At 35.0% G+C, this 15,000-nt stretch overlaps 1 long non-coding RNA gene across 2 annotated transcripts in view; it reads left to right on the plus strand.

The window, feature by feature from the left end:
• Nucleotides 1-13,091, plus strand: part of LOC147467806 (uncharacterized) — a 15,088-nt gene extending 1,997 nt beyond the window's left edge. For both annotated transcript variants that reach the window (XR_015190440.1, XR_015190441.1), the window contains exons 2-3: nt 10,224-10,346; nt 12,817-13,091. This is a non-coding gene — a long non-coding RNA (uncharacterized LOC147467806). The remainder of the gene's footprint in view (nt 1-10,223; nt 10,347-12,816) is intronic.
• The last annotated feature ends 1,909 nt before the right edge of the window (nt 13,092-15,000 follow it).

A 15,000-nucleotide genomic window follows, 5' to 3' on the forward strand; every position in this document is an offset into this window, starting at 1 on the left:
TTACGAAAACTTGTTTGTAATCTTCAGTCATTAAGGAATTAATAGGCAGAATCGTAGATATAGAAGCATAATTGTGTATATGTAAATTATAGACATATTTGTGCGGATAAGAATATAAAAATGTGTATAGAAATAACTATTGTATTTGGAACTGGCAAATTTCTAGGCCAATCAATCAACACAAGAACCATCTTTTATATGTCTGGCTGTGTGATATGGAGCTCCGTTGTGAAGAAGAAAAAAACTATTTGCACATCTCATTCTTTTGTACCTGTTTGATGCCAGTATCAACATACTCATTTATTGTAATGTTAATTTGATCAAAGGCAATCGACTTAACTAGAGTTGTTCAGCAACAATTGATTGTAACTTCATAGACGATACTGAAAACTGTTTTTTAAGCAAAAACTTTCGGCAACGCTATAGAATTGTGATCTTCTCTTTTAGCTAGATTAGGTTAGAATTACTTAGAATAAGATAAAAAAAAAAATACTTTAAGAGGGTGTATGGACTACCCTTATTATTATTATCATTTTTAAGTTGTTCAGCAACAATTGATTGTAAGTTAATAGACAATACTGAAAACTTTTTTTGTTTTTTTTTTAGCAGAATATAAAAATTGCTTATTTTGAGAGGGTGTATGGATAAGGTTATTGATGTTATTATTTATAAATTACCTAATTTTACAAGTTAATGTGGAAATATATTTTAATGTTTATTTTCGTTTTTTTTACTTTTTTTATTATTTACTTTTGTTGCAAATGAGAGAATGCGATGAATGCATTCTCGGGGCGTACGAACGGGTTGCGATAGAATGTCGCTCCTCCCTACTCCCTCATTCTACTCTCTTCTCGCTCACGTTTTTTTTTTTTTTTTTATGCTTTATTCATATGTATAGCTCTTTTCCTTCGACTTTCCTATTTTTTCCCCACGTTTAGGCATTTTGAAATGCGAAAAAAAAACGAAAAAAACCCGCTTAAATGGGAAATTTTACTTCGAAGCCTTGTGTGGCACTGATCTCAGGCGGTAAGCCAACGCGCGCCACGCCGCTAAAGTCGCTTCGCTGACAGACGTACGCTTTTTTTCCCCAACTACATATACTATCAATCTTGCGCTTCAACTATGTATCACCATTGTCATCATCCTTTTATTATTTTGATTTAGTAAAAACTGAGCAACGCGCGGAATACATGTATGCATATATATATGTGTGTAAATTTTTTTTTCGCGTTCCACGATTTACGGTTGTAGTCTTCAGTCATTACGATATAAGTTGGCAGTCCTTAAAATTCGATTCCGCGGGCCGCCTCGTAAATATAGCCCGGGCGAAGGAAAGCCTTCGCAAATCTCTCTGAACTGAACTGAATTCGATTCTCTAAAATTTTCGTTCGTTTGTTCATTCGTTCATTCACTTTAAGTAGGTAATATCTATATATTGACCTAACATCCCAATTAGTACTGAGTTTTTTTTTTCTTCTTTTATGTAAGTCCCCCGTAAGCGGAGAATAAATGGGATGTAGGAGTGACTGAGTTTGTTTAAATGAGGAAATGTATTTTAATGTTTATTTTCGTTTTTTTATTATTATTATTTTTTTTTTTTTATTATTTTTTTTTCTCCCCAAATGAGGGAATGCGATGAATGCATTCTCGGGGTGTACGTTTAGCTGTCTCCCATCTATCTTATCGAATAAGAGCTTCAGTGCGACCGCCATCAGTGAATATGTGTACTTTTGGCCAAAAACCTGCGGAGTTAGTATGCAGTCTTCGCACTAAATTAGAATAAACAATAAATATAAAGGTTAATGTTTGTAAATGGAGGGTAATAATCAGAAGGACAAGACAATGACACATTTTATTTTTTCTGTTTTCCTTCGCTTAGTTCTGTCACTCGCCCTATTGATAGCGACTGGTTTTCTTCCCCTTTTTGGTGTGCAACTTGCGGTAGGCCTTTATAGTATGTCTTCTTCCACATCCATATCTAGAGTGAGTTACAATATGACCTTGAACTATCGCCAACAACAGCAAAAAAAAAAAAAAAAAAAAAAAAAAAAGAAAAGTTCGGCTGAACTCGGTAAGCGGGAGACCACGCGACATGCTCGAAAAAAAAAAAAATCTTTTATAGCTAAAGAGGCAAATGTGAGGAAATAGTTTTGACAAATATTGATTACAAAATGCTCAATCTCTCTAAAGGGACATATCTCAGTAGCCGATTCGATCCGCTTCGTTGTATACATGCAATTTAAGAAAATTATCTATAAAATTACACTAAGATATGTTTCGAGGGGATTCTTATTATTTTTAACAAGTAAATATGGTAATGTATCATCATTTAAATTTTCCGAGTCAATTTCATGTAGAATAACTAGAGAACTAGCATTTTATGATTTTACTATGTGATTTAAATGGGCTGTTATTTATCAATAAATGCTGGATTTCACACTGTGATGACCTAATAGTTGTAGCTTTTCATTTAGGAAACGCAAATTTCCGTTACTAAGAAACCATCTTTGGCCAGAATTTTGGGTGTTTTGGACCACTGTGCGCCGCTAAAGTCGCTTCGTTGCCAGACATGTATTTGATGGAAATCAGTATTTTAGTGCATTTATTTCATTAAAAAGCGATATATAATAGTTGTGAGCAGTGATTCCCAACCGGGGTTCCGCGGAACCCTGGGGTTCCGCCGACCATCACCAGGGGTTCCGCGAGAAACCGTAAAATAATTATGTGCTATTACAATATGACAGTGATCTTAATTCATAATTCGTAACTCCTACTCAACACGTCACAAACAGTCTCCAGACACCAACATACTCGTACGTGTCAGTCAGTACAATGTATATACTAGTAATGAGAGCAAATAATATATATAAATTAGAATACTATATATAGGGGTTCCTTGGAATATGAAAAATTATTACAGGGGTTCCTCCAAGGTGTAAAGGTTGGGAATCACTGGTTGTGAGGATATGTTGGGTGTGTAGGGATGCGAGCAGGGGTAGGGGGGTAATTCAATGCACTTTTTTGTATCACCATAAACGTTCGTAGTCTTCAGTCATTATGCAATAAGAAGACAGAGTCTTTGTTTCGATATATTGACTGAATACTTCAATTATTGTTGAGTGTTTTGTTCTATTTTTATGTTAGTCCCCCGTTTGCGGAGAATAAATGGGATGTAGGAGTGAGTGAGTTTGTGTTTATTTATTTATTTATTTACTTATTTATTTTTTTATTTATTTATTAATTATTTATTTAGTGCATTTATTTCAGTAAAAAACGATATATAATCATTGTGAGGATATGTTGGGTGCGTAGGGATGCGAGCAGGGGTAAGGGGGTAATTCAATGCAATTTTTTTGTATCACCATAAACGTTCGTTGTCTTCAGTCATTACGATATAATTTGGCAGAGTCTTTATTTCCTATTCACTTTAAGTAGGTAATTTCTATATGTTGACTTAACACCTCAATTAGTGTTGAGTTTTTTTTCTTTTTATGTAAGTCCCCCGTAAGCGGAGAATAAATGGGATGTAGAAGTGAGTGAGTTTGTGATTGAAAGTGAATATCTATTTTAATGTTGATTTTCGTTTTTTAATATTATATTATTATTATTTATTTCATTTTTATTATTATTATTATTTTTTTTCAAATGAGAGAATGCATTCTCGGGGTGTACGTTCAGCTGTCTCCCATCTAGTCGTGATTGAAGGAATATCTGCCTTTTAATGATATTTTCATTAGATGGCGCTTGCCCACATCGTTTTTTTTTTTTTTCTTTTCTTTTTTTTTTTTTTTGAGGGGGTCAGACGGTTTAATAGATATTCTAGAGGAGTGAGAGCTCAATTTGCTTTTTTAAAACCATTGTTTGGGGCCATAGACAAATATAAAATTACGAAAACTTGTTTGTAATCTTCAGTCATTAAGGAATTAATAGGCAGAATCGTAGATATAGAAGCATAATTGTGTATATGTAAATTATAGACATATTTGTGCGGATAAGAATATAAAAATGTGTATAGAAATAACTATTGTATTTGGAACTGGCAAATTTCTAGGCCAATCAATCAACACAAGAACCATCTTTTATATGTCTGGCTGTGTGATATGGAGCTCCGTTGTGAAGAAGAAAAAAACTATTTGCACATCTCATTCTTTTGTACCTGTTTGATGCCAGTATCAACATACTCATTTATTGTAATGTTAATTTGATCAAAGGCAATCGACTTAACTAGAGTTGTTCAGCAACAATTGATTGTAACTTCATAGACGATACTGAAAACTGTTTTTTAAGCAAAAACTTTCGGCAACGCTATAGAATTGTGATCTTCTCTTTTAGCTAGATTAGGTTAGAATTACTTAGAATAAGATAAAAAAAAAAAATACTTTAAGAGGGTGTATGGACTACCCTTATTATTATTATCATTTTTAAGTTGTTCAGCAACAATTGATTGTAAGTTAATAGACAATACTGAAAACTTTTTTTGTTTTTTTTTTAGCAGAATATAAAAATTGCTTATTTTGAGAGGGTGTATGGATAAGGTTATTGATGTTATTATTTATAAATTACCTAATTTTACAAGTTAATGTGGAAATATATTTTAATGTTTATTTTCGTTTTTTTTACTTTTTTTATTATTTACTTTTGTTGCAAATGAGAGAATGCGATGAATGCATTCTCGGGGCGTACGAACGGGTTGCGATAGAATGTCGCTCCTCCCTACTCCCTCATTCTACTCTCTTCTCGCTCACGTTTTTTTTTTTTTTTTTATGCTTTATTCATATGTATAGCTCTTTTCCTTCGACTTTCCTATTTTTTCCCCACGTTTAGGCATTTTGAAATGCGAAAAAAAACGAAAAAAACCCGCTTAAATGGGAAATTTTACTTCGAAGCCTTGTGTGGCACTGATCTCAGGCGGTAAGCCAACGCGCGCCACGCCGCTAAAGTCGCTTCGCTGACAGACGTACGCTTTTTTTCCCCAACTACATATACTATCAATCTTGCGCTTCAACTATGTATCACCATTGTCATCATCCTTTTATTATTTTGATTTAGTAAAAACTGAGCAACGCGCGGAATACATGTATACATATATATATGTGTGTAAATTTTTTTTTCGCGTTCCACGATTTACGGTTGTAGTCTTCAGTCATTACGATATAAGTTGGCAGTCCTTAAAATTCGATTCCGCGGGCCGCCTCGTAAATATAGCCCGGGCGAAGGAAAGCCTTCGCAAATCTCTCTGAACTGAACTGAATTCGATTCTCTAAAATTTTCGTTCGTTTGTTCATTCGTTCATTCACTTTAAGTAGGTAATATCTATATATTGACCTAACATCCCAATTAGTACTGAGTTTTTTTTTTCTTCTTTTATGTAAGTCCCCCGTAAGCGGAGAATAAATGGGATGTAGGAGTGACTGAGTTTGTTTAAATGAGGAAATGTATTTTAATGTTTATTTTCGTTTTTTTATTATTATTATTTTTTTTTTTTTTATTATTTATTTTTCTCCCCAAATGAGGGAATGCGATGAATGCATTCTCGGGGTGTACGTTTAGCTGTCTCCCATCTATCTTATCGAATAAGAGCTTCAGTGCGACCGCCATTAGTGAATATGTGTACTTTTGGCCAAAAACCTGCGGAGTTAGTATGCAGTATTCGCACTAAATTAAAATAAACAATAAATATAAAGGTTAATGTTTGTAAATGGAGGGTAATAATCAGAAGGATAAGACAATGACACATTTTATTTTTCCGTTTTCCTTCGCTTAGTTCTGTCACTCGCCCTATTGAAAGCGACTGGTTTTCTTCCCCTTTTTGGTGTGCAACTTGCAGTAGGCCTATATAGTATGTCTTCTTCCACATCCATATCTAGAGTGAGTTAAAAAAAAAAAAAAAAAAATGTTCGGCTGTCTTTATCTTATTTTTCTATTGACTGTATATGCCGGCACATGAATTAACAGATCTATAGATTCAATGTATATTTATGACGTGAGTGAGGTGATTTTCTCCTAACCTTTAGTATATATAGCTTTCTTATAAATATAATCGTAAGCAGGATGCTCTGTCGACATGACTGAGCTACACAGAAAACGGAGCTCTTTTAAGCGCGCATTTTGAACTCGGTAAGCGGGAGACCACGCGACATGCTCGCAAAAAAAAAAAAAAAAAAAAAATCTTTTATAGGTAAAGAGGCAAATGTGAGGAAATAGTTTTGACAAATATTGATTACAAAATGCTCAATCTCTCTAAAGGGACATATCTCAGTAGCCGATTCGATCCGCTTCGTTGTATACATGCAATTTAAGAAAATTATCTATAAAATAACACTAAGATATGTTTCGAGGGGATTCTTATTATTTTTAACAAGTAAATATGGTAATGTATCATCACTTAAATTTTCCGAGTCAATTTCATGTAGAATAACTAGAGAACTAGCATTTTATGATTTTACTATGTGATTTAAATGGGCTGTTATTTATCAATAAATGCTGGATTTCACACTGTGATGACCTATTAGTTGTAGCTTTTCATTTAGGAAACGCAAATTTCCGTTACTAAGAAACTATCTTTGGCCAGAATTTTGGGTGTTTTGGACCACTGTGCGCCGCTAAAGTCGCTTCGTTGCCAGACGTACGGGTATTTAATGGAAATCAGTATTTTAGTGCATTTATTTCAGTAAAAAGCGATATATAATAATTGTGAGGATATGTTAGGTGCGTAGGGATGCGAGCAGGGGTAGGGGGGGTAATTCAATACACTTTTTTGTATCACCATAAACGTTCGTAGTCTTCAGTCATTATAATATATATTGCCGCCTCGTGAAAAGTATGGCACAATGGCATACGTCACCGACTCATTGATGCCCAGATGCCCGACCCGTTAACTAAACTTCTAAGCAGCTTCTTAAAAGACCGCAAAGCATGCATAAAATTCGAAAGTCTCCTTGGAAACGAAATTCAACTCAAAAGTGGCGTTCCACAGGGGAGCGTAATATCTCCCACGCTCTTTATTCTTTATACGTCCCCCCTCCCTCCTCCAACATTCCATCATACATACGTTTCTTATGCCGATGACATTACGCAAATAGTCACCCATCCAAGCAAGTCAAAAATAATAATGACGCTCCAGACACACAATGCCATCGCCGAAATAAACAGATTCGAGAGAGATTGGAAAATAAAAACAAACAAACAAAAATTCCAAATGATCTCGGCCGCTAGACTTTCACCATTACCAATAATGATTGATAACACTGAGGTCCCTTTTACCCAGTCCGGTAAACTCCTCGGACTTAACATCTCCTGCAGAGGACTTGCAACCCATGTAAAAGAATGAGTAAGACTCGCCAATAACCAGCTCGCCCTATGCAAACGATTTTCAGGCTGCTCAGAAAGAACTAAATTACAATTATACAAATCACTAATCAGACCAATAATTGAATACCCTCCTGTGCCACTAAACACAATCTCACGTAGCTCGATGCTGAAGTTACAAGCAATTCAGAATAAATCCCTCATCTGGGTAGCTGGATGTCGCTACCCAAACATCCCTTCTGCTAGAACACTCCACGATACATACAAGATCATACCAATGAATATACGTATTCATGACTTAGCAAAGAGAGTCTGGGAAAAGCTGGATTCGACGGAAGATCACAACTTTCGACGAATCTCAGACAACGATCTCGGCACCCAAAACCACTCATGGTTCCCCAGAAGCTTGCCACGTACCTTAGTTGAACCGCAACCAATGTACAGACGCAGGCGTGATGACCGCATAGCCCCTGTAGACGATGACCCTGACGACCCTGGCGACCCTTAACGATCCTTCCTTGACAAACGCTCTGGACCTGAAAGAAAGAAAACAATGAGTTAAAAACAAAACAAAACGAGTTCGTTCAGATTGTGCGAGTGTATGTTTGGAGCCTCACGAGACTTCAACCATGCATCGTACAACCGGAACTAGCTCGATGAAACAGAAAAAAAAATAAAAAAAATAAAATAAAATAAAATAAAATAAATAAATAAATAAATAAAGAAGGGTGTCTCTCCAACACTTGTATCTCCTCCAGGGGTTCGAGGAGATACGCATGGGGGAGAGACATCTCATACGCCAATGGCACCAGATCCCCCAACAGTGGATGTGGTAACACTGCTGGAGGATCGAGTGCACGGGCGTAAAAAAAAAGAAAGAAAAAAAAAAAGGTATTGGTAATTAAAAAGGGTGTTGGTAACAAAACAGGGTGTGGTAATCAACAATGATTCTGATCTTCTCATTTATATTTATTACGATAGTATTTGCTATATATATACTATACGTATATATATACTATATCTACTGTGTGTACTATACTAGTGGATTAAAAAAAAAAAAAAAAAAAAAAAATATCGGTTATTAAAAAGATGTTGGTGATTAAAAAGGGTGTCGGTAATAAACGATCATTCCGATCTTCTCATTAATATATATTACGACAGTATTTACACTATATATACTGTGCGTAAATGTGTATATACTATATCTACTGTGTGTACTATATTTGTGGACATAAGAAAAAAAAAAAAAAAAAAAAAAAAAAAAGGTACTTAAAATGGGTGTTGGTAACAAAAACGGGTGTCGGATTTTATCATACTTATATATGTAATCATAATTACATATCCATAAATTATTTAAATAGCAACTCGGACGGTATCGAAGGACCACTCAAGGGTCCACTCAAGCACTGACAACTCATCGGCAACTGACATGAATAGACTCCCGAGCGTGTCTGCAGTGTACGAAAGAAAACAAAAACAAATCAGGCAAGAGGGAAAGCCCCTCCAACTTTTATATTCTCATGCTAATACTTCAATTTCTTAGCTAGCTCCCTTCCCCCAACCCCTAATCTTCCTTCAATCATGGACTCGTCCATGACTTCCCTTAGATTTCGATTTCGCCCGGGCGAAGGAAAACCTTCGGAAATCTCTCTGAACTGACTGATTTCGAGTATTCGATTCTCTAATATTCTCAATCGATGCTTCATTCGTTCATTCACTTTAAGTAGGTAAGTTCTATATATTGACCTAACACCTCAATTAGTGATGAGTTTTTTTGTTCTTTTTTTATGTGAGTCCCCCGTAAGCGGAGAATAATGGGATGTAGGAGTGAGTGAGTTTGTGTTTGAAAGTGGAAATATATTTTAATGTTTATTTTCGTTTTTTTAATGTTTTAATATTATTATTTATTTTATTTATTTATTTTTATTTTTATTTTTTTTTTTTTTTTTTTTTTTTTTTTTTTTTTTTTTTTTTTTTGTCAAATGAGAGAATGCAATGAATGCATTCTCGGGGGTGTACGTTCAGCTGTCTCCCATCTAGTCGTGATTGAAGGAATATCTGCCTTTTAATGATATTTTCATTAGATGGCGCTTGCCCACATCGTTTTTTGAGGGGGTCAGGCGGTTTAATAGATATTCCTTGCTATAGAATTGTGATGACTATATTCTCTTTTAGCTTGGTTAGGTTAGAATTACTTAGAATAAGATAAAAAAAAAAGTAAATGCTTACTTTAAGAGGGTGTATGGACTACCTTATTATTATTATTTGTAAGTTGTTCAGCAACAATTGATTGTAAGTTAATAGACACTGATTTTTTTTTTTTTTTTTTTTTTTTTTTTTTTTTTTTTTTTTTTTTAGCAAAATTTTTCGGCAACGCCCTGATAACACGTAATCTTTTCACTATGACTTTGTATATATATGTGTATGTGTGGATTTGTTTTTTCTTTTTTTTTTATTATTTCTTTGTCTTCCCTGTTTATTTTGTAATTAATAGCTATATTTATTGTAAAATCGATTTTCGTCTTAATCAATCATTCATAGCTACTGAAGTGTGATGGCTATCTTTGCTGTTAGCTGGATTAGATTAGAATTACTTAGAATATAAAAATTGCTTATTTTAAGAGGGTGTATGGATTACGTTATTGAAGTTATTATTTATAAATTACCTCATTTAACAAGTTATGGCATTTCAATAAACAAGAAAAGACTGAGGACATAGTTTTAAAAGAATCCAAAGCAAACAAAAAATTAAAGTAGTTCAAATAGAAAGAATTTTGTTCAGGTGTAGGTTTAGATATTCTGTCATTGCCATTTTTTCAAGTGCCTTTGATATCCCAGAAGTTCAGAATTATAAAACTCAAGTTTAACTCTCATCTTATGCAGTGATAATGCTATAATCATTGTGCTTATTTCAGTTGTGGTCGGAGCTGCAGTGGCTGTCTACTTTACAAGGCATATCTTCACCACAACTTTGAGAAATCCTTGAGATGGGGAAGGACAACAAGAAGAAGAAGGAGACTGCTCCCCTTCGAGTTATCGTAAGTTTGGAAACTATAGCACTTATTGTAGAGATCACGGGAAAAAAAATGTAGGAAATGTGCAGTGGTGAATTGATTAATTAACAGGGTGCCCTGATCTGCTGGTCATATTCTTTTCGGCTTATGTCTTTACATAGATCATCCAGGTGTGTAAATAATTTAAAAAATAATGATAATGATAAATAAATCACGGGTGTGCAGTTGCCATACTTTCCATACTGAATTATTTCGGATATCTTGCTTAAATGTTATATTATGACGCATAATCGAAAAAAAACATGTTTCTATGATTTTAACGATGTTTTGTTTTTCTTTTCTTTGCATTCCGCTCTCTTTCTCTCTCTCTCTCTCTCTCTCTCTCTCTCTCTCTCTCTCTCTCTCTCTCTCTCTCTCTCTCTCTCTCTCTCTCTCTCTCTCTCTCTCTCTCTCTCTCTCTCTCTCTCTCTCTCTCTCTCTCTCTCTCTCTCTCTCTCTCTCTCTCTCTCTCTCCCTCTCCCTCCCTCCCTCCCTGTAGTGCCCTCTTTCCCGGGAATGGGTATTTCTCTTTTATATCCGAAAATATCTAGGATGACAGTATGGGCATTAATTAGTTGGGTAATTTTAAATCAGGATAATCTCCTTTAACATAAAAATAACTTGGTAACGTGACGTGTTAAGGTTATCCGTTTACACCTGCAGTTTTAATTACTGTGAAGAGGAATTATAATGAAACTAGGCTAATCATGCCTTAATTGTATATTAACTCACATAATAACTCGACACATACAAAAATAACTTCTTATAATCTTATAACTTCTTATAATCTTTCATAGCAATCACTCTGACACTCTCTGAAGATTTCTGTCTTCATTCTTCTTTCTTCTTCGTTGAGAGTCGGTCGTGATGTGTTAGTCTTGAGCAATCATGACCTGAGCATCTGATCTGGAGTTCCGGCCTTAAACTCAGCCTTAGGACTCAGTCTCCAAACTCAGTCTTTGAAATCCGCCTTTGAACTCCGCCTTTGAACCCGCTCCTGAGAATTAACTTAACTTTAGGAACGCGTACAGAGATTAATCAACAATCTCACTAACATCTGTGAGACATAACATCGAAAGTTTTTCATTAAATTTACCATGGTCACAGGTTCAAAGATTGATAATAATCTATCACTATAAGTTTACAAAAGTTTTACATACCAAGTTAAATCTAAGTTTCACTGTTGATATAAAACTTTTACAATAAATCTATTACTTATAATTAATACCAGTAACATTATGATACGTAATTTTAAGTACAATTTTATCAATGTTTTATTATAATAATTTGTGGTTTCCCATTAATGGCATGACAGAAATGAGTGCACTTACTTATAGCGGGTTTAATTTGGTAAACGTGTCATGGGGAGGACGTCACCCTTATGGCGATGAAAATGGCGCCTGGGGCAAGAGGCGAGGCAGGTGGTGTCTGAGGCAAGATTTACCAGTATAAGTCTCCCTATTATATATTCCTTTCCTTATGTCAATTATCATCATTATCCCTCTCTATATTAATTGAAATACTGACCCTGTTGAAATATCCTTACACTGTCATTAAATAAATTACACTACTCTCACCTCAGATATGATAGATAGAATCTCCTGCTCGTGTTCCCCTCGGCTCGCCTAATGTCACCTCGCTCTGGGCGTAACCAGGTCTTTGTGCGGTCGCCCCTCACTTGACCACAAAGGTCCCTTTGTGTGACGTCATTCATGACACGTCACCATTTTTACACCGAACGTTGGTTCTATTCTCTAATTTTCGAAATGTTATCAATACTCTAAAATACCTTATCCAGCACCATGCAATTGGTGCTATCCCATTTCATTAGTTAACCATCGACTTTCAAATATACCGCTACTGGTACTCATTTTTCACATAGTATGACAGCACGTTTTCTGGTATACCGAAATGGGTAACCTCAGTAGATTACAATTTTCCGTTTTTCTTATAATAATCCTTATTCTACACTACTACATAACCTTGGTACAATTTACATGAGGTTATATAAACTAAATGATACTTAAATAGCAATCATATGGATACTCCTGATTACAATATGCAGGAGAAAGTCTTACCGGAAGTAAATGATACATAGGGTTACTTACATACATTGACAATATCCTCGGTCATACATAGCGAAAAACACATCAATTTCAATTTCTTAGACGGATTTCGGTCATTAATCCTTTCCATAACATCCCGGTCACTACATCCCCCCCCTCTCTCTCTCTCTCGCTCTCCCTCTCTCTCCCTCTTCCTCTCCCTCTCCCTCTCCCTCTCCCTCTCCCTCTCCCTCTCTCTCTCTCCCTCCCTCCCTCTCTCTCTTTCCTCCCTCTCTATTCTCCATTCTCGCTCTACTTTTGTCATCTTCACCGCCCTCCGTCCCACTATTTTCTTCTTTTTTTTCCTCCCTTGATTCTCTTCTAATGTACTCTTACTTTTTTATTTTCAGGTTAAGATCAAGAACAGGAGCAATAAGGGTGGAAAGCATCAAGAGGAGAATCATCAGCAACAACAGCAAGCTCAGCAAGATCCCGCCCCAGCTGGACAGAATCCACCAAATTAGACAGAAGATGGTCCTGGGCAAGACCTTAAACTGCCACAGGCGGCTCGTGCTCGACCCATCCGTCTGGGATGATGATGGATGTTAACGCCGATGACGGCGTTAAAGGATGTAAATAGAGATATATAGATATATGTGTGTGTGTATTTTTATAAATCTTTCCTAACTACTGCAATGTATTAGTCATCCAGATAGAAGTATTATGGTCAAAGTATGGAGACTGTAGTGTTATGAACTATTTATTCTCACATTTCTTCCTGTCTATGAAGTCACATATCACGTGTCCAATAATCTGAATTTTTTTATGACAACTTAAACACAGAAAAATATTTTGCAGATCCCACCCTCCCTCCCAAATAAGTAAATGTAATCAGGAATACTTTCCTAGTTCTATGAATACAAGTTATCATGTTAGATAAAAGGTGAAGATCATAACTACATAAACTCCTCTTGCCATAGGAATTTAAATATGAAATCTGAATATTGTTTACCTTTTCTGAATATCACTCAAAGCATATAGATAAAGGAAAGCATAGCTCTTGGGTTACTGAAGAGAATCAAATTATACAAGAATGTCATAAATCTTTGAAAAAACATAATCTTTATCTTTCATTGAAGCTTATGCACTGTATACACTACTTTAAAGATTAAGGTAAATATGATTAAAAGCCTGTAATGATGCTGATAATATCTTATGTGTAGTATTGAACATATATCAACTTCTAATTTGCAAGTATGCATTGGAAATTAACTTGACATCTGAGCAACACATAACTCAAGGTTTAAAGAATAAAAAGCTTCATTGAATAACCAACCTTCTCATAACAAATATACAGTTCACTATATTAAGAGCTATTTGCTACTTACAAATTCATGCAAGGTGTTCTTAATCATTTCCCAAACAGTTGACTGCTTACTCCACCAGATGAGGGTAATTCTCCTTTATTAATTCTTTTAGTCTTTCTGTCGTCCAAATCTTTCTGACTTACCCTGAAATAACACAAGAAAAAGATCAATTGGATCCAATGATATATAAGGGAAAGCTTATATTAACTCTGATAATTTGATATGCATTTTGATAATAATAAATATCGTGAATCTTAAAATAATTGTTAAAAATCGATTAAATTTCAATACATATGCGTATATAATGTAGATAATAAACAAAAAATATATCTCCTCATTGTAATCGGACAAAGTAAATAAACAGCTTTATCAGGGTAAGAGCTCGTCTGCGACATGGACGGAATGAAAAAGCCTATTTTAGCGAAATCACCACTGTGGCAACACAAAGAAGGTACGTACTGGTGTTATTTTATATTAAATACATCTCATGTCCATCTGTATAGAGGTAGAATGTAATGTCATGTCTTTGATATTCTAAAAGACGAGCATCAACTTTGGAGGGAAGGAAAAAGAGAGTGAGAGGAAGAGGAAAAAGAGAGCGAGAGGAAGAGGAAAAAGAGAGTGAGAGGAAGAGGAAAAAGAGAGTGAGAGGAAGAGGAAAAAGAGAGTGAGAGGAAGAGGAAAAAGAGAGTGAGAGGAAGAGGAAAAAGAGAGAGCTGGAAGAAGAAATAGGTAGATAGAGAGTGAGAGGATGAGAAAGAGAAGAGAGAGAGTAAAAGTGAAAACAATAGGGAGTGAGAGAGAGAGAAAGAAGTGTATATATATATATATATATATATATATATATATATATATATATATATATATATATATATATATATATATATATATATATGGAATTTTACCTATTTACTCTTAGCAGATCAGTGGTAGCGAGGTTTTACAGACAATTAATAAATAAATAAATAAATAAAATACATATATACACACATACATATACACATATAGATAGACACACACGGACGCACGCATGCATGTACGCACACACACACGCATAAATATATATATATTGTCTCTGGACTCGGTGTTTGTGTACTTACCCCCTGGATTACCCTGGATTTCCCTGTGGCGACGCTGGAGCAGCAAAGAAAGGTTGTGTTTGACCCTTTTACATGCCAGATAGGGATAATTGCTGGATGTGCTTTGTGTATTTTACTAAAAAGACAA

Source organism: Penaeus japonicus, unplaced genomic scaffold, assembly GCF_977035675.1.
Source record: "Penaeus japonicus unplaced genomic scaffold, GWHDUDI00000001_assembly GWHDUDI00000033, whole genome shotgun sequence".
Classification (NCBI taxonomy): domain Eukaryota; kingdom Metazoa; phylum Arthropoda; class Malacostraca; order Decapoda; family Penaeidae; genus Penaeus; species Penaeus japonicus.